The sequence below is a fragment of the Diabrotica virgifera genome, chromosome 3 (genome assembly GCF_917563875.1).
Source record: "Diabrotica virgifera virgifera chromosome 3, PGI_DIABVI_V3a".
NCBI lineage: Eukaryota > Metazoa > Arthropoda > Insecta > Coleoptera > Chrysomelidae > Diabrotica > Diabrotica virgifera.
In genome coordinates this window covers 94,969,614-94,992,265 of record NC_065445.1, presented here as the reverse complement: position 1 = coordinate 94,992,265, position 22,652 = coordinate 94,969,614, and the positions used below count along the sequence as shown (strand labels likewise).

The window sequence follows — 22,652 nt, the reverse complement described above, 5'->3', positions numbered from 1 at the left end:
TTACGGGCGTAATGACGGCGAAATTTTATATGGGAAAACCTAGCGACCGGGCGCATGCGCATTATAACTTTGTTCTGATTGGATGTTCAAATGACATGACAAAAATTATCCAATATGGCAGCTGTGGCACAGCTGTGGGACTGTGCATGGTTTGGTTATAATGTATGCTTGTTGCGTTTTAAAATTTGTAGGAAGAGAAACAACAAACAAAAAGTTAGTTAATGGTTATACTGCCTTTTTAAATAGTTTTCATATTATATTTTTGGACTTATTTACATAGAAGAGATGATTGTTGCATGCCAATGTGAAAGCTCATCAAACTGTGCCTAGTATGAGTGCCGCAGATCTCGCTTATTCAAAGCTAAAGAATCTTTCACTGGTAAGTGTTTTATAAATAGTTGATCAAATTTTGTTATGATATTTGAACATAGCCACTTTGCACGACGCAAGTGATTGCGAAATTTATTAGTCGTTATACGGGCTCCGATACCTACCTTGAACCTACCAAAATACATAAGTAGTATGTAATACTTTTATTTACATAATTTGATTACCATCAAAATTTCTATCAATATTCACTTAATATATTGTCTTCTTACTCTATGTTTTGTTGTATTTTTTCAATTCTAAATCATTTCAATTCAAAATCAAAATAATTTGATTTACATAAGTTAAAAATGTCAAAAGGTTAATCTGTTTAGTTAGACGATCTTCGCACATAATGACAAGCTGTCTCTGTGGCGAAGTTTTAATGCGGGTGAATCCCAATACAACGCAAATACCAGCCGCTTGGTAAGTTGGTTCGAATCCCAATAGAAACTTTTATTTTTTTTATTTTTTTTTATACATTTTATGATTGTAAGTATATTTATTATATAATTTTATTTTCAGAAAATACGTATTTAGTTAAAAAAATTTCCGACAATTAATGTTCAGAAATCATTTGTGGCATTTTTAATGTGTTTTTTGGGCACTGTTTTAATAAAAATGTTTGAGAAGTAGTAAGTATAAATTAATTTAATATTTAAATAAAATATAAATAAAAAGTATATTAATTTCGTTTATAATCATATAATAGAAGTATAACTTCTTACGTGCGTACAAAGTACACACACATTCTTTTTTTTTATTAGCTTCAATTTTGTAGATAATAACTTTTTTGTAAAAACTTATAGTTTTTAAGTTATTTATAAAAAATCGGTTAAAAACATGCATTTCTCTCACGAAAAATTAAAATTTTTGATCTTTAATAACTCAAAAAGTTTTGATTTATTTTAATAACTTTATATAACAAATTTTACTTAGAATTTGTCCCTCTATCGAATTATGTAATTATTTTTAATAAAATAATTTTTACCCTCGAGAAAGGGTGGTACCCACCCCCAGGGTAAAAGCGCAAGTTGGCACCATGTCACCTTTGTTCCTTGAGATATTCTCTAACCACTCACCAATATTCCAGCAAATCAATCACCTTCAATGACTGCACTAAAAAGTTGCGTAATAAAATTTCCTACAATATAGGATTAACTGAAAATTTTAAAAATTGTCACTCTTGGTGCAAAATAGCAATAATTTAGAAAAAACTATAAAAAACAAGTATTCGCATTTTACGTTTTTTAACCATTTATGCTGCACTTAGGACCTTCATATTTCACCCAGAAAAGCTTTATGATATGATAAAACAATACTGTAAATTTCATTAAGCTTGGTTTAATAAATTTTGCAAAATAAATTTTGCAAAAAATTCATTTTTTCAAAATGTTGCAGCACTGAAAATAAAGCAGACAGCAGGTTTACATATAAAAGAATACTGTACCTTTCATTTGCAATTTGCAAAATTAAAATCGGTTAACTACCACGGCGTCAGGAATTTTTTTAAATAAACATTAATTTTTGGTGCTACTCGCAGGACAGCGGATACGTTCGCTCTGATTGGGCATTCCAGTGACCTTTGATAATGATTGATAAATTTTAATTTTCAGTACATTTCGAGATAAACAAATAAATTTGTTTTAAAACACATACTATGTCCTTTGAAATAACACTTTTTTTAGTAAAAACTTTCTTTGTTCATATATTTTAACATAGAAAATAAAAGTGTATTATTTTTAAACAGATGCAATTGTTTAAACAATTTTTCACAAACAATAATCAAATTAGTTTGATTTTTATGGAATTAAAATATGAACATACAACAAAATATAGAGTAAAAAAATAATATATTAGATCGAGATTGGAAGAAATTTTGGTGGAAATCAACTTGTGTGAATCGAACACCGCTGTCCTGCGCGTAGCACCAAAAATTAATGTTTATTTAAAAAAATTCCTGACGCCGTGGTAGTTAACCTTTCATTTTAATTTTGCAAATTGCAAATGAAAGGTACAGTATTCTTCTATTTGTAAAAAAAAATAACTTGCTATCTGCTTTATTTTCAGTCCTGCAACATTTTGAAAAAATGAATTTTCTTTGCGAAAGCTGGATTGCAAAATTTATGTTGCAAAATCTATTGAACCGATCTTAACTAAATTTACAGTATTGTTTTATCGTATCATAAAGTTTTTTTCTGGGTGAAATATGAAGGTGCTAAGTGTAGCAGAAATGGTTGAAAAACGTAAAATGCGAATATGTACTTGTTTTATTATGTTTTTTTATCGCAATTATTGCTATTTTGCAACAAGGGTAACAATTTTAAAAATTTTTAACCAATCTTATATTGTAGGAAATTTAATTACGCAACTTTTATTTTAGTGCAACTTTTCTCGGAAGTGAATACTTTTAAGGTTAAAATCAAAAAACGAAGAAAAAAATCGAATTTTCCTTCATTTTTTGACATTTTGATTATTTAAACAATGTTCTGGACATTTTTGAGTGGGAGGATTACTCAATTATTAATATATGGGTTAATTTCTAGCAATTTCTGCAAAAAAATGGAGTCACCTCTCAACGTCCATCTCAAAACAGATCCGCCCTGGACTATTACTTTTTACATAAATAATAAAACACTGAAAACGTTTGTTTTCTATACTTCGCCACAGAATTTATTATAACTAAGTGACTACAGCTGTTTCGGCAGAGTGCCTTTCTCAAGTGATATAGTTTACAATGTGTTTGCCTTTTTAAGTCTTCAACTGAAGAAGTTGAGGAGTGGGGAGCTGTTTGTCTCGAGTTGGTCATTCAGAATTATATCTGTATTTTTCAGTTTATTAATTTCCATAGATTCTAAAAAAGATAGCTTAAGACCTTTATTTTGAATATGCAGAATTTGAAACTCTTCATTTAAAGAATGATAATGATCTAGAAGGTGAAGTGCGTATGTAGAAGTGTCTGTTTTTCTATTGTTGAATGCAATTTTGTGATCTGCTATCCATTTGTCAAAAGTTCTGCCAGTTTGACCGATGTACGTTTTCGGACAGTCACCACACGTTAGTTTGTACACACCACTCTGTAGTTGCTTACTCTTTCGGCTTTTATTGTTCTTAATATATTTGCTTAAGTTGTTGTTAGTTCTGAAAGCTGGTGTTATTCCTTTCTTTTTTATGTATCTGGCTATTTTTGTTGTTATCTTGCCAGTATATGTGAGAGAGCAGAAGGTACTGGGTTGTTTCTGTGGTGGTGGATACACTAATTTCAGGGCTTTCTTATGGAGTTTTTGGTTTAAAATTTTGTTAACTGTTTGTTCGTTATAGCCGTTGTTTACTGCTATTTGTTTAATGATGTTTATTTCTATCTCGAAGTTATTTTTTGTCATGGGAATTTCTGTCAGTCTATGTATCATGCTATGGTAGGTTGCTAATTTGTGTTGTGTAAGATGGGATGATGAATTGTGTATAGTTGTGTCAGTATGGGTAGGTTTATGATATACGGAGAACTCATGTTTGTTGTGTAGTCTGGAAATCGTTACATCTAGAAAGTTTATGGAGTTATTCTGTTCTGTTTCTATTGTAAACTCAATATTATTATGAAGTGAATTAATATATGATAGAAATTGAGTTTACAATAGAAACAGAACAGAATAACTCCATAAACTTTCTAGATGTAACGATTTCCAGATTACACAACAAACATGAGTTCTCCGTATATCATAAACCTACCCATACTGACACAACTATACAGAATTCATCATCCCATCCTACACAACACAAATTAGCAGCCTACCATAGCATGATACATAGACTGACAGAAATTCCCTTGACAAAAAATAACTTCGAGATAGAACTAAACATCATTAAACAAATAGCAGTAAACAACGGCTATAACGAACAAACAGTTAACAAAATTTTAAACCAAAAACTCCATAAGAAAGCCCTGAAATTAGTGTATCCACCACCACAGAAAGAACCCAGTACCTTCTGCTCTCTCACATATACTGGCAAGATAACAACAAAAATAGCCAGATACATAAAAAAGAAAGGAATAACACCAGCTTTCAGAACTAACAACAACTTAAGCAAATATATTATGAACAATAAAAGCCGAAAGAGAAAGCAACTACAGAGTGGTGTGTACAAACTTACGTGTGGTGACTGTCCGAAAACGTACATCGGTCAAACTGGGAGAACTTTTGACAAACGGATAGCAGAACACAAAAGGGCATTCAACAATAGAAAAACAGACACTTCTACAATAAAGCTATATTTTTTAGAATCTATGGAAATTAATAAACTGAAAAATACAGATATAATTCTGAATGACCAACTCGAGACAAACAGCTCCCCACGCCTCAACCTCTTCAGTTGAAGACTTAAAAAGGCAAACACATTGTAAACTATATCACTTGAGAAAGGCACTCTGCCGAAACAGCTGTAGTCACTTAGTTATAATAAATTCTGTGGAAGTATAGAAAACAAACGTTTTCAGTGTTTTATTATTAGATAAAATGAACTTCCATCAAGTAACGGTCGAATCCATCAATTTTTTACATAAATATCATCCTTTTGTCTCATTGCGATAGAGTAAGTAGTTTTCAAGTTATTTGCGTTTAAAGATAATGGATTCCCTAAGACTATGTATTTTAAACTACATTCAATAAGATCATGTGTTTAAAATACATAATCTTATTGAATCCATTATATTAAAACGCAAATAACTTGAAAACTACTTACTCTATCGCATTGAGACAAAAGGATGATATTTACGTAAAAACTAACGAAGAATAAAAAAACATGCTGAAAAGATTATTACGACAGTGGCGTAGATTGTAAGGGAGGAAAAGGGGCGAAAATGAAGTATATATCCCTACAGCACGCCTCTGGTAACAGCGGAAAACCATCTTTTAACACTAGTTAAAGTATCCTAACATGTGTAAACTGTGTGTCAAGTTTAAATAAAAAATATTAAAAGGTGCTTTAACAATGGGCTAAAATCATTTTAGAACATTTGTAATAAAACACTCTGTATCTCGGTAAGGAAGAATATTTTATTTAAGTGTGTTGGGTTAAATCTTCGTATTTTGTGCTAAGATTTCTCCAGTTACGATATGGACAATTCTTAATGAAACACCCTGTATAAATCAAAGAAAATATTTAAAATGGTACCTACTCGTGTGTCCCAAAAGTAGTGGAACGGTCGAATATTTCGCGAACTAAACATCGGATCGAAAAACTGAAAAATACGTGTTCAATCATTTTCAAAAATCTATCCAATGACACCAAACACCAACCCCCACTATACCCCCTGGAGGTGGGGGGGGGGTAACTTTAAAATCTCAACTGCAAACCCCCAGTTTTTCTTGCAGATTTTAATTCGTTACGTAAAAGTAAGCAAATTTTATTCAAAACATTTTTTTGAACTGTGGATAGATGGCGCTATAATTGGGAAAAACGATTTATCCTGATACCATAGGTAAATTATGGAAACGGTCCGATATCTCACGAAATACACTTCCAAATGAGAAACTAAAAACAAATTTGTAATCTTTTTCGAAAACTTTTCGAATAACACCAAACGTGACCCTCCAACCCACCCCCTGGAGATGGGGTGGGAGGTAACTTTAAAATCTTAAATAGCAACCCCCACTTTTTATTACAGATTCGGATCAGCCATGAAAAATTAAGCAACATTTATTCGAAACATTTTTTTAGAATTGTTAATCGATGGCGCTTTAATTGGAAAAATACGATGTATTAGCGCCATCTATTAGAAATTTTAAAAAATATTTCGAATAAATGTTGCTTAATTTTTTATAAATGTTGCTTAATTTTTTATGACGAATCCGAATCTGCAATAAAAAGTGGGGGTTGCTATTTAAGATTTTAAAGTTACCCCCCACCCCACCTCCAAGGGGTGGCTTGGAGGGTCATGTTTGGTGTTATTCGATAGGTTTTCGAAAAAGATTAAAAATCTGTTTTTTGATTTCTCATTTGGAAGTGTATTTCGTGAGATATTAGACCGCTTCTCTAATTTACCCATGGTATCAGGATAAATCGTTTTTCCCATTTATAGCGCCATCTATCCACAGTTCGAAAAAATAAATTGAAAATTGAATAAAAGTTTCCTACTTTTACGTAACGAATCCAAATTTGTAAGAAAAACTGGGGGTTTCTATTTGAGATTTTAAAGTTACCCCCACCCCACCTCCAGGGGGTGTAGTGGGTATTGGTGTTTATGTGTCATTGGATAGATTTTTAAAAATTATTGAACACGTATTTTTCAGTTTTTCGATCCGATGTTTAGTTCACGAAATATTTGACCGTTCCGCTACTTTTGGGACACCCTATACAGGGTGTAACGAAAATACAGGTCATACGTTTAATCACATATTCTGGGACCAAAAATAGTTAGATTGAACCTAACTTACCTAAGTACAAATGTGCAAAAAAAAAAAGTTACAGCCCTTTGAAGTTACAAAATGAAAATCGATTTTTTCCAATATATCGAAAACTATTAGATTTTTTTATTGAAAATAGACATGTGGCATTCTTATGGCAGCAGTATCTTAAGAAAAAATTATAGTGAAATTTACACACCCCATAAAAAATTTATGGGGGTTTTGTTCATTTAAACCCCCCCCCCAAACTTTTGTCTACGTTCCAATTTAATTTTTATTGTAGTACCATTAGTTAAACACAATGTTTTAAAAACTGTTTTGCCTCTTGGTACTTTTTCGAAAAGTCAGTTTTTATCAAGATATTTTGAATATTTTTCAAATCCACCACATTATTTGTATATGGTTAAGTACGATTATGGAGACTTGGTAATAATGTGAAAATTTATTTATGATTTACATTTTTAGGTATATTTTGAACCATATTAAAAAAGAAGCCACATCTCGATAAAAGGTGTCTTCTCGAAAAAATATAAAGAATCAAAAAAGTTTTAAAAACACCGTGTTTAACTAATGGTATCGCAGTAATACTTTAATTGGAACGTACACAACCATTTGGGGGGTTTAAAGGAACAAAACCCCCATAAAATCTTTATGTAAACATATTAAAAAAGAAGCCGCAACTCGATAAAAACTGCCTTATCGAAAAAATACTAGGAGCCAAAAAAGTTTTAAAAATATTGAATTTAACTAATGGTGCCACAAAAATAATTTAATTGAAATGTACACAAAAGTTAGGGGGATTTAAGGGAACAAAACCCCCATAAAATTTTTATGGGGTGCACAAATTTCACTATAATTTTTCTTTAAAATATTCCTGCCATAAGAATGCCACATGTCCATTTTCAATAAAAAATCTCCAATAGTTTTCGATATATTCGAAAAAATCGATTTTCATTTTGTAACTTCAAAGGGCTGTAACTTTTTTTATGAGGATATTTGTACTAAGGTAAGTTAGGTTCAATCGAACTATTTTTGGTCCCAGAACATGTGATTTCATTTATGACCTGTATTTTTGTTACACCCTGTATAATAATTAACTTATAAAATATGAATTTTTAGTATATTAACTTTAATTATTTATTAAAAAAAATAAAAAAAAGATACGTACAGCCGGGTTCGAACTCGGGACCTCTCGATCTGCAGTCTAATGCTCTACTACTGAGCCACCATCAATTTCTTGATATCGATTTGTTGACGTACTTTAAAATGGATTCTAAATGTCATTGCATTAGTCACATTTTTAAAATAGTTTGAAATTAAAAAAGAATTGATTTATCCATATAATAGCAGTTAAATATTGCATTGTTAGCTAGTTCTGAGCTATTCCGAAAATTTCAGGTGCCTAGATAGCCTAGAAGTATTTTTAAAATGGATTACAAAATTTGCGGACATAGTGACATGGTTACAAAGACGAAGCCAAGTATATAAAAACGTTTTAAAAAATAGTCTATTACATCACACCCTCATTGCAAGACTGCAGTAAGTCAAAATAAGTAAGTTTCGAGATAAAGACGATTTTGTTTATTTTCGTGCTAATATCGGTGAAATAAGACACAAATTTTAAGAAAAATTAACATTTAATTATGATTTTGCATGCTTTTCAGCCTATATTACATTAACCAAAAATATAAATTTAAATAAAATAATACTAACGCAAAAAAAATTAGGAATTTCAAAGTTACAACACTTTTGCACGGAAAAAATTGTTAATCACTACACATTTAGTATTAGAATTTCAAAGTTACAACAGTTTTGCACGGAGAAAATTGTAAAAAGCGTAGACACATTTACTTTTACAGTAAAACCTGTGTTACCGGCCACCTGTACTAACGGCCAGTTTAAAAATTACCCAAACCAATTATGTACAGTAAAACCTGTGTTAACGGCCACCTGTCAAAATCGGCCACCTGAACTAGCCGGCCAGCTTCAAAGTTCCCCAAACCAAAATTTTTGGAATACAAAACCTGGTATTAGCGTCCACCTTTTTATATCGGCCAATAGTTCTGTCATTTTTAGTGACCGTTATTGACAGGTTTTACTGTATATCTAGACTACAAAAACTGGCATTACCGGCCACCTTTCTATATCGGCCAATAGTTCTTTCATTTTTAGTGGCCGTTGCTGACAGGTTTTACCGTAGTTGTTGTCCTCTTCTCGTACATCATCTTGTGCCAAAATATTTTTATAAAAACTATGGTGGGCTTCTGGTATCATACCCGAATGGCATAAGTATACCAAATTTTTTTTTGGCCATTTGAATATTAGGCTGTTCTTTGGAAAGTTTTCTGAGAATAGATATTTTTCGACCTCTCAGTATTGTCAATACACAAGTTTTAAGATAACTGTTTTTCCTTTTAAAATCGTATGGAAAATAAATATAATAGAGTAAAACCTGTGTTAACGGCCACCTGAACTAGCCGGCCAGCTTCAAAGTTCCTCAAACCAAAATTTTTGGACTACAAAACCTGGTATTAGCGGCCACCTTTTTATATCGGCCAATAGTTCTGTCATTTTTAGTGACCGTTATTGACAGGTTTTACTGTATTACACAAAGGACATAAAATTTACATGAATAGATTGGTCTCGAAAATCTTTGTTTATTGTCTCAGCCGTTAATGGATTACGTAGACGCTCTGTATATTAAAATTAAACACCACGGATATAGATATTAAAATAACAAATATCTTACTTTTTTCATTGCTTGTTATCGAATCCGTTGCAATGTTCCGTGCAAAACTCTTGTAAATCTGTTACATTAGAGTTACAACAGTTTTGCACGGAACTTATGTTCAAAAACGCAAAATAGTTAAACTGTTGTTGTTGTAATATTTAGCCCATTAAGCATTTAAAAGTTACTAAAGTTTTACAGGGGATAGATATGCATGTTTACAATCGAATTCCATATTTACTTAATTTTCATAAAATTTTGAGTTACTGCAGTCTTGCACTGAGGGTGCGACATGTCGACGGTCGAAAGGTAAGAAGTTATAAGCAACATAGAGGTATGTATTCCACTTAATACTGGAGTGGATTTAAGATTTAAATAATTAATAAAACATGTTTTTTATAAATCCCACTGCAGCATGTTTACAGTATGTTAACAAAATTGACATTTTCTCACAGTATGCTTTTTCTCATGAGGATCTTTCAGTGCGTCACAGTTTTTCGATTTCCTTTGTAACACATTAAATTTTATGTGACAGAAAAAAACGCAAGCCGGTGATTACACTTCGTCGATGACATTTATAACATTTATTCTAGTTGTCAATAGATAGCGCTATAATCGAAAAATAATTATTTACTAATTATATAATATATCTAAGAATATAATCTGTACAATTTATAAGACTATACAAATCAAAGAAAATCATCATCATCATCAACTAGCCTATATTTGTCCACTGCTGAACGTAGGCCTCCCGTAAAAATTTCCACCTATTTCTATCTTGAGCTTCTTGCATCCAATTTGTGGTGATGCGCTTGATATCATCCGTCCATCTAGTCGGTGGTCGTCCTCTGCTTCGATATGCCTCCTGCCTTGGCCTACTATACAAATCAAAGAAAATACCATTTTATAAATGCAATAAACAGAATTGATTTGTTTTTATGCCAAATTGCAAATAAAATGGGTGCGTTCGGACGACCATAGCCAGGGCTGCTTTATCCATTAGGCAATATAGGCAGTTGCCTAGGGCGGCAAATTATGAGAGGGCGGCAAAAATACTGTACAAAAAATATGTGTATATAAAAATTAAAATCGAATAACAAGTATGTATGTTCATCCATTAATGAAATAGAAGTGGGCATTCATTTCTAAATAGAATAAAACAAATTGCATTCATAACAAAAATAAAACAAACATAGCATTCTGTTATCTTAACACTATTCATTTAAAAAGACGGAAGTCATAAATTTAGTGACTATTAGGCCGCCGGCAGCTGGGCAAAGGCGGTGGGCCATTGAACACTTCAATATTGCACATTTTGCAGAAACTAAAGATTTGACTTGTCTACAGTAGGACATCGAGTTAGTGTTGGGTTTTTCAAACTGTATTATTACAAGTAGATAAGGTTCGTGTCGTCGCACAGATATACTCCAGGGAAATAATCAATAAATAGACCATGTTCGGGCAGTTCGGGACACTGAAATATCGAGGTAGCTGACTACTTTTTTAGTTATTGTTGACTGTTGACATATAGGATGAAAACCTACATATTTCCTGCCTAGAGTTCGCGTCCGTTTTTTAATTATTAACAACTTAGTGCAATCAACGCGATTTTTTCCATTTTTTTGCACTCAATTAAAAAGCTAAATAGTTGACATAAAATTACAAAATTTATTTTTTAGAACATTGAGAAACCTTCAAAATGACGATTTTTGAAAGTCAAAAAGTTAATTTGTTGTTTCGTAAACTGCAAAATAACTGATAATCGTTATTTATTAATAACTTTTACTAAAACTAATTTAGAACTGTAGTGTTTCACTCAAAGTTGGGTATTGGGGTACATAACAAACCCTCAAAATTTGAGACAGATCCGTTAATTAGTTTAAAATTATTATATTTGTTTATCCCAGAGACCTTTGTTTTGCAATAACAAATGACAGAAAATAATGAAGATAGGACAATTCTGCGTATGCCAAATGAAAGTAGAAAAGTGATATAATACTATCAAAATGTATTAGTAAAAGATAAAAAATTATCTAATATAGTAAAAAATCCTAGTTCCTAGTTTAAAACATTTAGAATAACTGTAAAAATATTGTCCGTAGAAAATATCTTCTTACATATTCGAAAAGGTGATATTTTACTCGAATTTTTAAAAATATAGTTAAAATGGTGACTAGTCATTGTAAGTGAAGGGGGAGCTACTGCTTTGATTGCACTAAATTGTTAATAATTAAAAACGGACGCGAACTCTAGGCAGGAAACATGTAGGTTTTCATCCTATAGGTCAACAATAACTAAAAAAGTTGTCAGCGATTTGGCGGGAGTCGACAAATGCATGAGTTCAAAAACTAAAAAAGTAATTTGAAACTACTATCATTTTCTATATCTTGGGATCTACTTAATGGATTTTGATCTTTCTTCTTTTAATTTGTATGTACTTTTGTGTACATTACAAATATGCAATTTGTCTAGACATTTATTAATTAATAAACAGTCTAATTTTTTTAAACAATTTTTGAAAACATAATTTTTTTCTCAAAAATCCATTTTTTGTAATCATACTATCATTATTAATAAAAAAATTTACGGTAGGTATACTTTAATCAATAAATTATGTTCAATAAATAATTATTTAATAAAAATAATTTATTTATTAAAATATACTTTAACTTTTTCTGTGATATTTATTTTTTAAATAATGATATGATTAAAAAAATAAATTTTTGGAAAAAATAAATATTTTGTTAAGGAATGTTTAAACAAATTAGACCCTTTATCAACTAATACATTTATAATAAAATTGCAGATTTGTAATGTATGTAGAAATTACATATAAATTTAAAAAAGATTACATACAAATTAAATAATTGTTAAAATTAAAAAAATGGACATGAACTCTAGACAGAAAACGGGTAGGTTTTCTATAGTATGTATATATTTTTATTGTTAAACAAAGCTATAAACACAGAGTGCTTGAGTAATGATTTCAATGCATCTTTCATTTAAAATCGAACGAGTAGGCGCGCCTACAAACAGGCAATTTCTACGTATCATGCATTAAAACGCATGCATCGGGCACAGGTCAAAATGCTCAAACATACTTATAATAGTAATATGTAATATTACGCCTGATGTAAAATAAAGAATATTTTTAACACATTTCCAAACATTATTTAAAGAACCTAACATTCTTATTTAAATAAAAAATTCTGCTTGCATTTTTTTTTTCGCAAAAATGGTACATGTTTGAAGGGCGGCTACTAGAGAATTGCCTAGGGCGTCATTTGATCTAAACGCGGCCCTGACCATAGCGGCAGACTGTCAGTACGTCTCCTGTAGACAAATAATATCTGGAGAATATTCAGATAAAAGAAGCTGTAGCATAGGGAGACGATGGAAAAATCCATCAATGTTCCATTGAAGTATCGAGTTGAATGTTGTTAACAGATTCGGAGTTAGATGATACTGAACAATTGTCTACAGAAGAATCACTGTCTAAGTCATAACTCTCTTTCCCTAAATGAATGTATAGTTTCTTTTGAAGTTTTGTAAACTTGGTTTTTGTAGATCTATCATTTGCATATTGATAGCTGCTTTGTAAAAGATGGAGTAAACCAGCCATATCAGTTGTAAATTCTTTAACGACGCTAATAGTGTCGGGGGAGCCTTTGACATTATCAATCAGTAGGGACAATTGGTGGTAATTTAAAACGAATGGTGGGGTATGATTATCAATAAAATTTTCAAGAGTTTCCCGTGTAGATGGACTTTAGATGAGCGCGGTTTTTTTGGTTTAGAGGATTTGGGTTTTGCAAACAGATTTTGTGATGAAATTGCTGAGTCTAAAGGAGGCGTATCGATCTCACCATTACTGAGTTTTATGGAAGAACTTGCGTTTTCGCAAGTGCTATTAGAGTTTTCACTTAGATGCTGTGGCTTTATTACATTTGGATGGAAGTACTGGAGCAAACTCATTGGTAGTGACAGAAGTCAAGCTTGAAGTTTTATTTGTAAGTTTGGTTGAAGTGGTTGTTTCAGAAAATTGTGGTGATTTATCAGTTTTACTAGAGTTTTCTGCAGTTGTATCTAATGGAAGAGGTGCTGATAGATTGGAGGATATTGCTTCCGAAGTTTGTGAAAACGGTATTGCCGCTGAATGAGGTTGATTGAAAGTGTTGCTATGAGTAAGAGTATTAGTAATTTCTTGGTCATGGAGATTTGTAGGTGTAGGTGATATGCTCGGATTTGATAATGGATAACTTGATGACTGCTGAGTGTTTGGTACCTTGTGTAGTATACTTGTTGGAGCTGTTTGATGTGGTACTTCATTGTATGACTCAATATGAGTTGATTCCGTTACTGAACTGTTATTGCATTGGGATGATATATGTCCTGTATTTTTGCAAACAAAGCAGGTGAGTGTACCTTGTGACAAAAATATGCGGCAAGGTGTTTGGTCGAAATTTATTAGAATAGAATCTGGAATTGATGATGTTATAGGGCTTACATAAACTTGCCTCCGAAAGCTCAATATGTGACTATATTCGGGAAGAGTCAAGCTAATTTTCAGAAATGTTATTGGGGAAATAAGCATTAAACCGATATTCTGTAATTCTTCAACTAATACTTGATGAGGAATTGACGGGCAGACACCAGACAAGTCTTCGTGCTGCTACAACTTCGCCGAGTAGGGGAACATGGGTAACAATGAGACACGGGGAACAATGAGACACCTGTATTTCTGGCTACCTATGCGACTTTTTCGTCAAAATTTTGGCATGCGCGCTTTAGCTTTTATGTAAGGACCACAAGGTTTCTGTTTGTAGGCATCCCACATGTTTAGTTTCGTTCCGACCGGCAGTGAGTGTTAATATTTGACCAATTCTTTTTTTGTTAAAGGTAGGTATTTTTGAATTTTAAACGAAAAACCTGTTTTCTTTCATTTTTTGGCAAATGGATAATATGCAGGGCCTTATTGTTTGATAATTGGAGATATTTTTTCATTGAATCGATTAAAGGTTAGGTTGAAATTAATTTTTTTTGTTGTAAAGGTCGTTTGGGTAACAATGAGACATTGCTTGTTGGGTAACAATGAGACATGTCGCATTGTATCCCATAATGTAAATTATTTTATATCTTAATTTTAAATTAATTTTTGAAAAAAAAATGACGCGAAATCCTCCTAGGAAATTCGACAAAGGAACAATTGCGTACAGCTGTAGATGCTGGATCCAGCATCAGAAGAGTAGCTAAGGAAAATAACTTGAAAGTTTTAGACATTGGCAAGAGAATTGAATTACTATTATAACTTTTCCTCCACATTCAACGAACAAGTTGCAACCTCTGGTTTTAAAAGTCTTTAAGCCATTTAGTTTGGCTTACAGCGCTGCCAAAAAGACATAAAAATGATTTTGCCATGTCCTGTTAACTATGGCATAACAAAACGCTTTTATTTTTTTGAAATTAAGTTCAATTTAAATATTCAGCAAAATTAATGTTTATGTTTTTCTTATATTACAATAAGGTTTAGTTTATTTATTTCCGAAAGGCAGAAAAATTAATGTTTTTTTTTTATTTTATTATTATTGGATCACGTTTTGCTCAGTTCTAATATTCAGTAAAATGAATGTTTATCTACGTTTTTCTTATATTATTATTAGTTTTAGCTCATGCTGGTGTTTTATAATAAATAATTAAACATTTGATATATTTTTTTCATTATTTTTCTAATGTTTTGCATAAAAAATTGCACTTTTCAAATAGTGTCTCATTGTACCTCCGCTATGGGTAACAATGAGACAAATGACATTTTGATAGAATATTTTCTGTATTTACATTATTTATCATTTTTTGCATTATATTCTATTCAAAATTATTTGTAAATACTTATACCATCATGTAAAACTCAAAAAATAAATATTATTTAGCTTAGTTTCTAAAATACTAAGCTCCAAAAAAAAAGTGTCTCATTGTTACCCATGTTCCCCTACTTCTATAGAGCCATGTTGTGTCATGAAATTATCTACTACGGTTTTGTTTGCCAAATACATGCAGATTATATTATGAGATAATCTAGATGAAAAAATATTTTTTGGGTTGATGATTGTGCCCAAAGGAATTAAATAATCCTGCAGTTTAGCATTATCGATACAACTAAATACAATTGCTTGGGTCTTACTCGGAAAAGAATGTGAAGCGGCTGATGCATAACTGTTTGTGATATTCGAACGTTGATTTACTGGACTGGTTAGATCGGAAGGTGTGTTTACATTGTGTGAAGTCAATTTAAGCTGCGGTGGCGAAAGCCTCACTCCGACTCTGGTAAGTGACAAACCAATCGTAGCTAGCTAACCTCACAAAATGATTGTACCGTGGTGTATAATATTTATTATTTGACGTTTTCTTTTCACAATAATAAAATAATAATTACGTATAGATGACTTACGTAGTAGTATCTAGTAGATAAACACTTTAATTTTAAAAAACCATTTAATAATACCACTTATTTTTAGTAAAAACTAGGAGTACCTGTTTTAATAGTCTATTGTATTTTTAAAAAGTTTCTAACATCAAAAGTAAGTAAATTTCGATCAAAATAATGTTGGTATCTTTTTTTTGGTTGGTAAAAAAGTCGTGAAAATCACTTTCTAATTAGCATTCGAAATGATATTACCGCTTCAAAAATTACTTTACTTATTGTTTATAAGATATATAAGATTCGTTGGTTCAAATAAGGCTCAAATGGGCTTAAACGAGTCACTAATCACGAGTGTATGCAAAATTTTAACAGACATATCTTATAACCAATTTTTGTCTTCAGGAAAACAAAAAGTCCACAATATTCACAATGGCAAAACCTATATATATTTTTTTATACTAGTTAAGATTTTTGGTATCACTAATAATTAATAAAGTTATATATTTTGAAAAAAACAAATTTTTTCACAATTATAAATTTTTTAAATTTAAAACCAAATTGTTTTCAAAAATGAGCACTTTGAAGCGGTAAAACTTACAGATCATATAAGCAATACATAAGTCAAGTAACTTGTGAAGCGGTAACGATTAATTTCATTTGGGATCAGTGGCGGATCCAGAAATGTTTTTGGGGGGGGGGTCATGGGTCTTGAGGGTGATTTAATTACCTTTCTCTGAGGCAAGGTCACTTAGTCTTACCAACCCTAGTATACGTGGGTTTACAATTATGGGGGGGGAGGTCATGACCCCGTGACACCCCCCTGGATCCGCCAGTGTTTGGGATGCTAATTAGGGGGTGATTTTTACGACTTGTTTACCAAAAAAAGTGTCCAACTTTATTTTGAGCGTTACATAGTTAATATTGATGCTAGAAACTAAAAAATGACAAAAATATATTAAACAGTTGTGATGACTTTTTCTCGAAAATTTATTCATTTTTAGTTATTTCACGTTAAAATATTCGATTTGGAATTTGACGAATAAGAACCTACATTTCATGACCTACTGGGTTTAAAGACTTCGTATATACACCATATTTTTCACTTTTTTTATAAGCTATATTTTTACTAAGAATATTTTTTTCGATAACATACTTACTTTTTGAGGGTATTTGCGAAAAACCGTCTCAAAACGTGTTTTTTTTAATTGAACATATTCACTCACAAAATTATTCGAAAAGTATTGACTTAGTGAAAAGAACTCTATATATAGAACTTAAAGGCTGCTTAGAATTAGTCAGTTTATCCAATTCCGGATTTATCTTGAACGTATGTTTTTCACCCGAGAAGGGGTAAAGGTAAAACATACCTAGGGCAGAAGCGTACGCATCGGCACAATAGGTATCACTTTTTTTGTTTGACATGTTAGCTATGTGTATGCCAAATTTCATCTCAATCCGAGCAGTTCTTTAAAATGTACAGCAAAAACCGTGAGTAAATGGACTATAAATTAGCTTAAGTTATTATGATATATTTTATGATATATGATGATTTATATTTAATGCTTTGGGCGGGGGCCTGCATCCCAACTGGAACCAGGGCCCGCTGATCTATCAGTACGCTACTGGAAACATGTTATAATTATATTTATGATTTTATTGTGGAATGTAATAGTACTGTGCAGAAAAGAACTTTCCGGCACAGAAACGTCACTTTTCTGCACACTAATGTCATAATAAATCTTATATGCTTCTTTTCATGAGTATTTTTCAGTGCGTCACAAATGATAGAAAAAAAGGTAAGTTCGTGATAATACACATTTATGACATTTATGCTAACATGACATTTTAGTTAAATCTGACAGTTGGGTGCGTTCGGACGACCACAGCGGCTGGACAGCTGATCCAGCAGTAGCTGTCAGACGTCACCGCTGGAAGTCAGCCGCTGAGAGATTTACTAAGCTTTCCCTATCACGGCTGGATACATCCACTCATCCGATTTCTGCTGACAGTCAGCCGCTATGGTCAGGGCCGCGTTTAGGTCAAATGACGCCCTAGGCAATTCTCTAGTAGCCGCCCTTCAAACATGTACCATTTTTGCGAAAAAAAAAATGCAAGCAGAATTTTTTATTTAAATAAGAATGTTAGGTTCTTTAAATAATGTTTGGAAATGTGTTAAAAATATTCTTTATTTTACATCAGGCGTAATATTACATATTACTATTATAAGTATGTTTGAGCATTTTGACCTGTGCCCGATGCATGCGTTTTAATGCATGATACGTAGAAATTGCCTGTTTGTAGGCGCGCCTACTCGTTCGATTTTAAATGAAAGATGCATTGAAATCATTACTCAAGCACTCTGTGTTTATAGCTTTGTTTAACAATAAAAATATATACATACTATAGAAAACCTACCCGTTTTCTGTCTAGAGTTCATGTCCATTTTTTTAATTTTAACAATTATTTAATTTGTATGTAATCTTTTTTAAATTTATATGTAATTTCTACATACATTACAAATCTGCAATTTTATTATAAATGTATTAGTTAATAAAGGGTCTAATTTGTTTAAACAATTTTTGAAAACATAATTTTTTTCTCAAAAATCCATTTTTTGTAATCATACTATCATTATTAATAAAAAAATTTACGGTAGGTATACTTTAATCAATAAATTATGTTCAATAAATAATTATTTAATAAAAATAATTTATTTATTAAAATATACTTTAACTTTTTCTGTGATATTTATTTTTTAAATAATGATATGATTAAAAAAATAAATTTTTGGAAAAAATAAATATTTTGTTAAGGAATGTTTAAACAAATTAGACCCTTTATTAACTAATACATTTATAATAAAATTGCAGATTTGTAATGTATGTAGAAATTACATATAAATTTAAAAAAGATTACATACAAATTAAATAATTGTTAAAATTAAAAAAATGGACATGAACTCTAGACAGAAAACGGGTAGGTTTTCTATAGTATGTATATATTTTTATTGTTAAACAAAGCTATAAACACAGAGTGCTTGAGTAATGATTTCAATGCATCTTTCATTTAAAATCGAACGAGTAGGCGCGCCTACAAACAGGCAATTTCTACGTATCATGCATTAAAACGCATGCATCGGGCACAGGTCAAAATGCTCAAACATACTTATAATAGTAATATGTAATATTACGCCTGATGTAAAATAAAGAATATTTTTAACACATTTCCAAACATTATTTAAAGAACCTAACATTCTTATTTAAATAAAAAATTCTGCTTGCATTTTTTTTTTTCGCAAAAATGGTACATGTTTGAAGGACGGCTACTAGAGAATTGCCTAGGGCGTCATTTGACCTAAACGCGGCCCTGACCATAGCGGCTGACTGTCAGCAGAAATCGGATGAGTGGATGTATCCAGCCGTGATAGGGAAAGCTTCGTAAATCTCTCAGCGGCTGACTTCCAGCGGTGACGTCTGACAGCTACTGCTGGATCAGCTGTCCAGCCGCTGTGGTCGTCCGAACGCACCCAACTGTCAGATTTAACTAAAATGTCATGTTAGCATAAATGTCATAAATGTGTATTATCACGAACTTACCTTTTTTTCTATCATTTGTGACGCACTGAAAAATACTCATGAAAAGAAGCATATAAGATTTATTATGACATTAGTGTGCAGAAAAGTGACGTTTCTGTGCCGGAAAGTTCTTTTCTGCACAGTACTATTACATTCCACAATAAAATCATAAATATAATTATAACATGTTTCCAGTAGCGTACTGATAGATCAGCGGGCCCTGGTTCCAGTTGGGATGCAGGCCCCCGCCCAAAGCATTAAATATAAATCATCATATATCATAAAATATATCATAATAACTTAAGCTAATTTATAGTCCATTTACTCACGGTTTTTGCTGTACATTTTAAAGAACTGCTCGGATTGAGATGAAATTTGGCATACACATAGCTAACATGTCAAACAAAAAAAGTGATACCTATTGTGCCGATGCGTACGCTTCTGCCCTAGGTATGTTTTACCTTTACCCCTTCTCGGGTGAAAAACATACGTTCAAGATAAATCCGGAATTGGATAAACTGACTAATTCTAAGCAGCCTTTAAGTTCTATATAGAGTTCTTTTCACTAAGTCAATACTTTTCGAATAATTTTGTGAGTGAATATGTTCAATTAAAAAAAACACGTTTTGAGACGGTTTTTTCGCAAATACCCTCAAAAAGTAAGTATGTTATCGAAAAAAATATTCTTAGTAAAAATATAGCTTATAAAAAAAGTGAAAAATATGGTGTATATAAGAAGTCTTTAAACCCAGTAGGTCATGAAATGTAGGTTCTTATTCGTCAAATTCCAAATCGAATATTTTAACGTGAAATAACTAAAAATGAATAAATTTTCGAGAAAAAGTCATCACAACTGTTTAATACATTTTTGTCATTTTTTAGTTTCTAGCATCAATATTAACTATGTAACGCTCAAAATAAAGTTGGACACTTTTTTTGGTAAACAAGTCGTAAAAATCACCCCCTAATTAGCATCCCAAACACTGGCGGATCCAGGGGGGGTGTCACGGGGTCATGACCCCCCCCCATAATTGTAAACCCACGTATACTAGGGTTGGTAAGACTAAGTGACCTTGCCTCAGAGAAAGGTAATTAAATCACCCTCAAGACCCATGACCCCCCCCCCCCCCCAAAAACATTTCTGGATCCGCCACTGATCCCAAATGAAATTAATCGTTACCGCTTCACAAGTTACTTGACTTATGTATTGCTTATATGATCTGTAAGTTTTACCGCTTCAAAGTGCTCATTTTTGAAAACAATTTGGTTTTAAATTTAAAAAATTTATAATTGTGAAAAAATTTGTTTTTTTCAAAATATATAACTTTATTAATTATTAGTGATACCAAAAATCTTAACTAGTATAAAAAAATATATATAGGTTTTGCCATTGTGAATATTGTGGACTTTTTGTTTTCCTGAAGACAAAAATTGGTTATAAGATATGTCTGTTAAAATTTTGCATACACTCGTGATTAGTGACTCGTTTAAGCCCATTTGAGCCTTATTTGAACCAACGAATCTTATATATCTTATAAACAATAAGTAAAGTAATTTTTGAAGCGGTAATATCATTTCGAATGCTAATTAGAAAGTGATTTTCACGACTTTTTTACCAACCAAAAAAAGATACCAACATTATTTTGATCGAAATTTACTTACTTTTGATGTTAGAAACTTTTTAAAAATACAATAGACTATTAAAACAGGTACTCCTAGTTTTTACTAAAAATAAGTGGTATTATTAAATGGTTTTGTAAAATTAAAGTATTTATCTACTATAGATACTACTACGTAAGTCATCTATACGTAATTATTATTTTATTATTGTGAAAAGAAAACGTCAAATAATAAATATTATACACCACGGTACAATCATTTTGTGAGGTTAGCTAGCTGCGATTGGTTTGTCACTTACCAGAGTCGGAGTGAGGCTTTCGCCACCGCAGCTTAAATTGACTTCACACAATGTAAACACACCTTCCGATCTAACCAGTCCAGTAAATCAACGTTCGAATATCACAAACAGTTATGCATCAGCCGCTTCACATTCTTTTCCGAGTAAGACCCAAGCAATTGTATTTAGTTGTATCGATAATGCTAAACTGCAGGATTATTTAATTCCTTTGGGCACAATCATCAACCCAAAAAATATTTTTTCATCTAGATTATCTCATAATATAATCTGCATGTATTTGGCAAACAAAACCGTAGTAGATAATTTCATGACACAACATGGCTCTATAGAAGTAGGGGAACATGGGTAACAATGAGACACTTTTTTTTTGGAGCTTAGTATTTTAGAAACTAAGCTAAATAATATTTATTTTTTGAGTTTTACATGATGGTATAAGTATTTACAAATAATTTTGAATAGAATATAATGCAAAAAATGATAAATAATGTAAATACAGAAAATATTCTATCAAAATGTCATTTGTCTCATTGTTACCCATAGCGGAGGTACAATGAGACACTATTTGAAAAGTGCAATTTTTTATGCAAAACATTAGAAAAATAATGAAAAAAATATATCAAATGTTTAATTATTTATTATAAAACACCAGCATGAGCTAAAACTAATAATAATATAAGAAAAACGTAGATAAACATTCATTTTACTGAATATTAGAACTGAGCAAAACGTGATCCAATAATAATAAAATAAAAAAAAACATTAATTTTTCTGCCTTTCGGAAATAAATAAACTAAACCTTATTGTAATATAAGAAAAACATAAACATTAATTTTGCTGAATATTTAAATTGAACCTAATTTCAAATGAATAAAAAGCGTTTTGTTATGCCATAGTTAACAGGACATGGCAAAATCATTTTTATGTCTTTTTGGCAGCGCTGTAAGCCAAACTAAATGGCTTAAAGACTTTTAAAACCAGAGGTTGCAACTTGTTCGTTGAATGTGGAGGAAAAGTTATAATAGTAATTCAATTCTCTTGCCAATGTCTAAAACTTTCAAGTTATTTTCCTTAGCTACTCTTCTGATGCTGGATCCAGCATCTACAGCTGTACGCAATTGTTCCTTTGTCGAATTTCCTAGGAGGATTTCGCGTCATTTTTTTTTCAAAAATTAATTTAAAATTAAGATATAAAATAATTTACATTATGGGATACAATGCGACATGTCTCATTGTTACCCAACAAGCA

At 31.5% G+C, this 22,652-nt stretch overlaps 1 long non-coding RNA gene across 1 annotated transcript in view; it reads left to right on the top strand.

Moving 5' to 3' along the window:
- The first annotated feature begins 9,698 nt into the window (after nt 1-9,698).
- The window catches only part of LOC126881209 (uncharacterized), a 30,609-nt gene continuing 17,655 nt past the window's right edge, over nt 9,699-22,652 (top strand). Inside the window, exon 1 of the long non-coding RNA XR_007696758.1 lies at nt 9,699-9,804. This is a non-coding gene — a long non-coding RNA (uncharacterized LOC126881209). The remainder of the gene's footprint in view (nt 9,805-22,652) is intronic.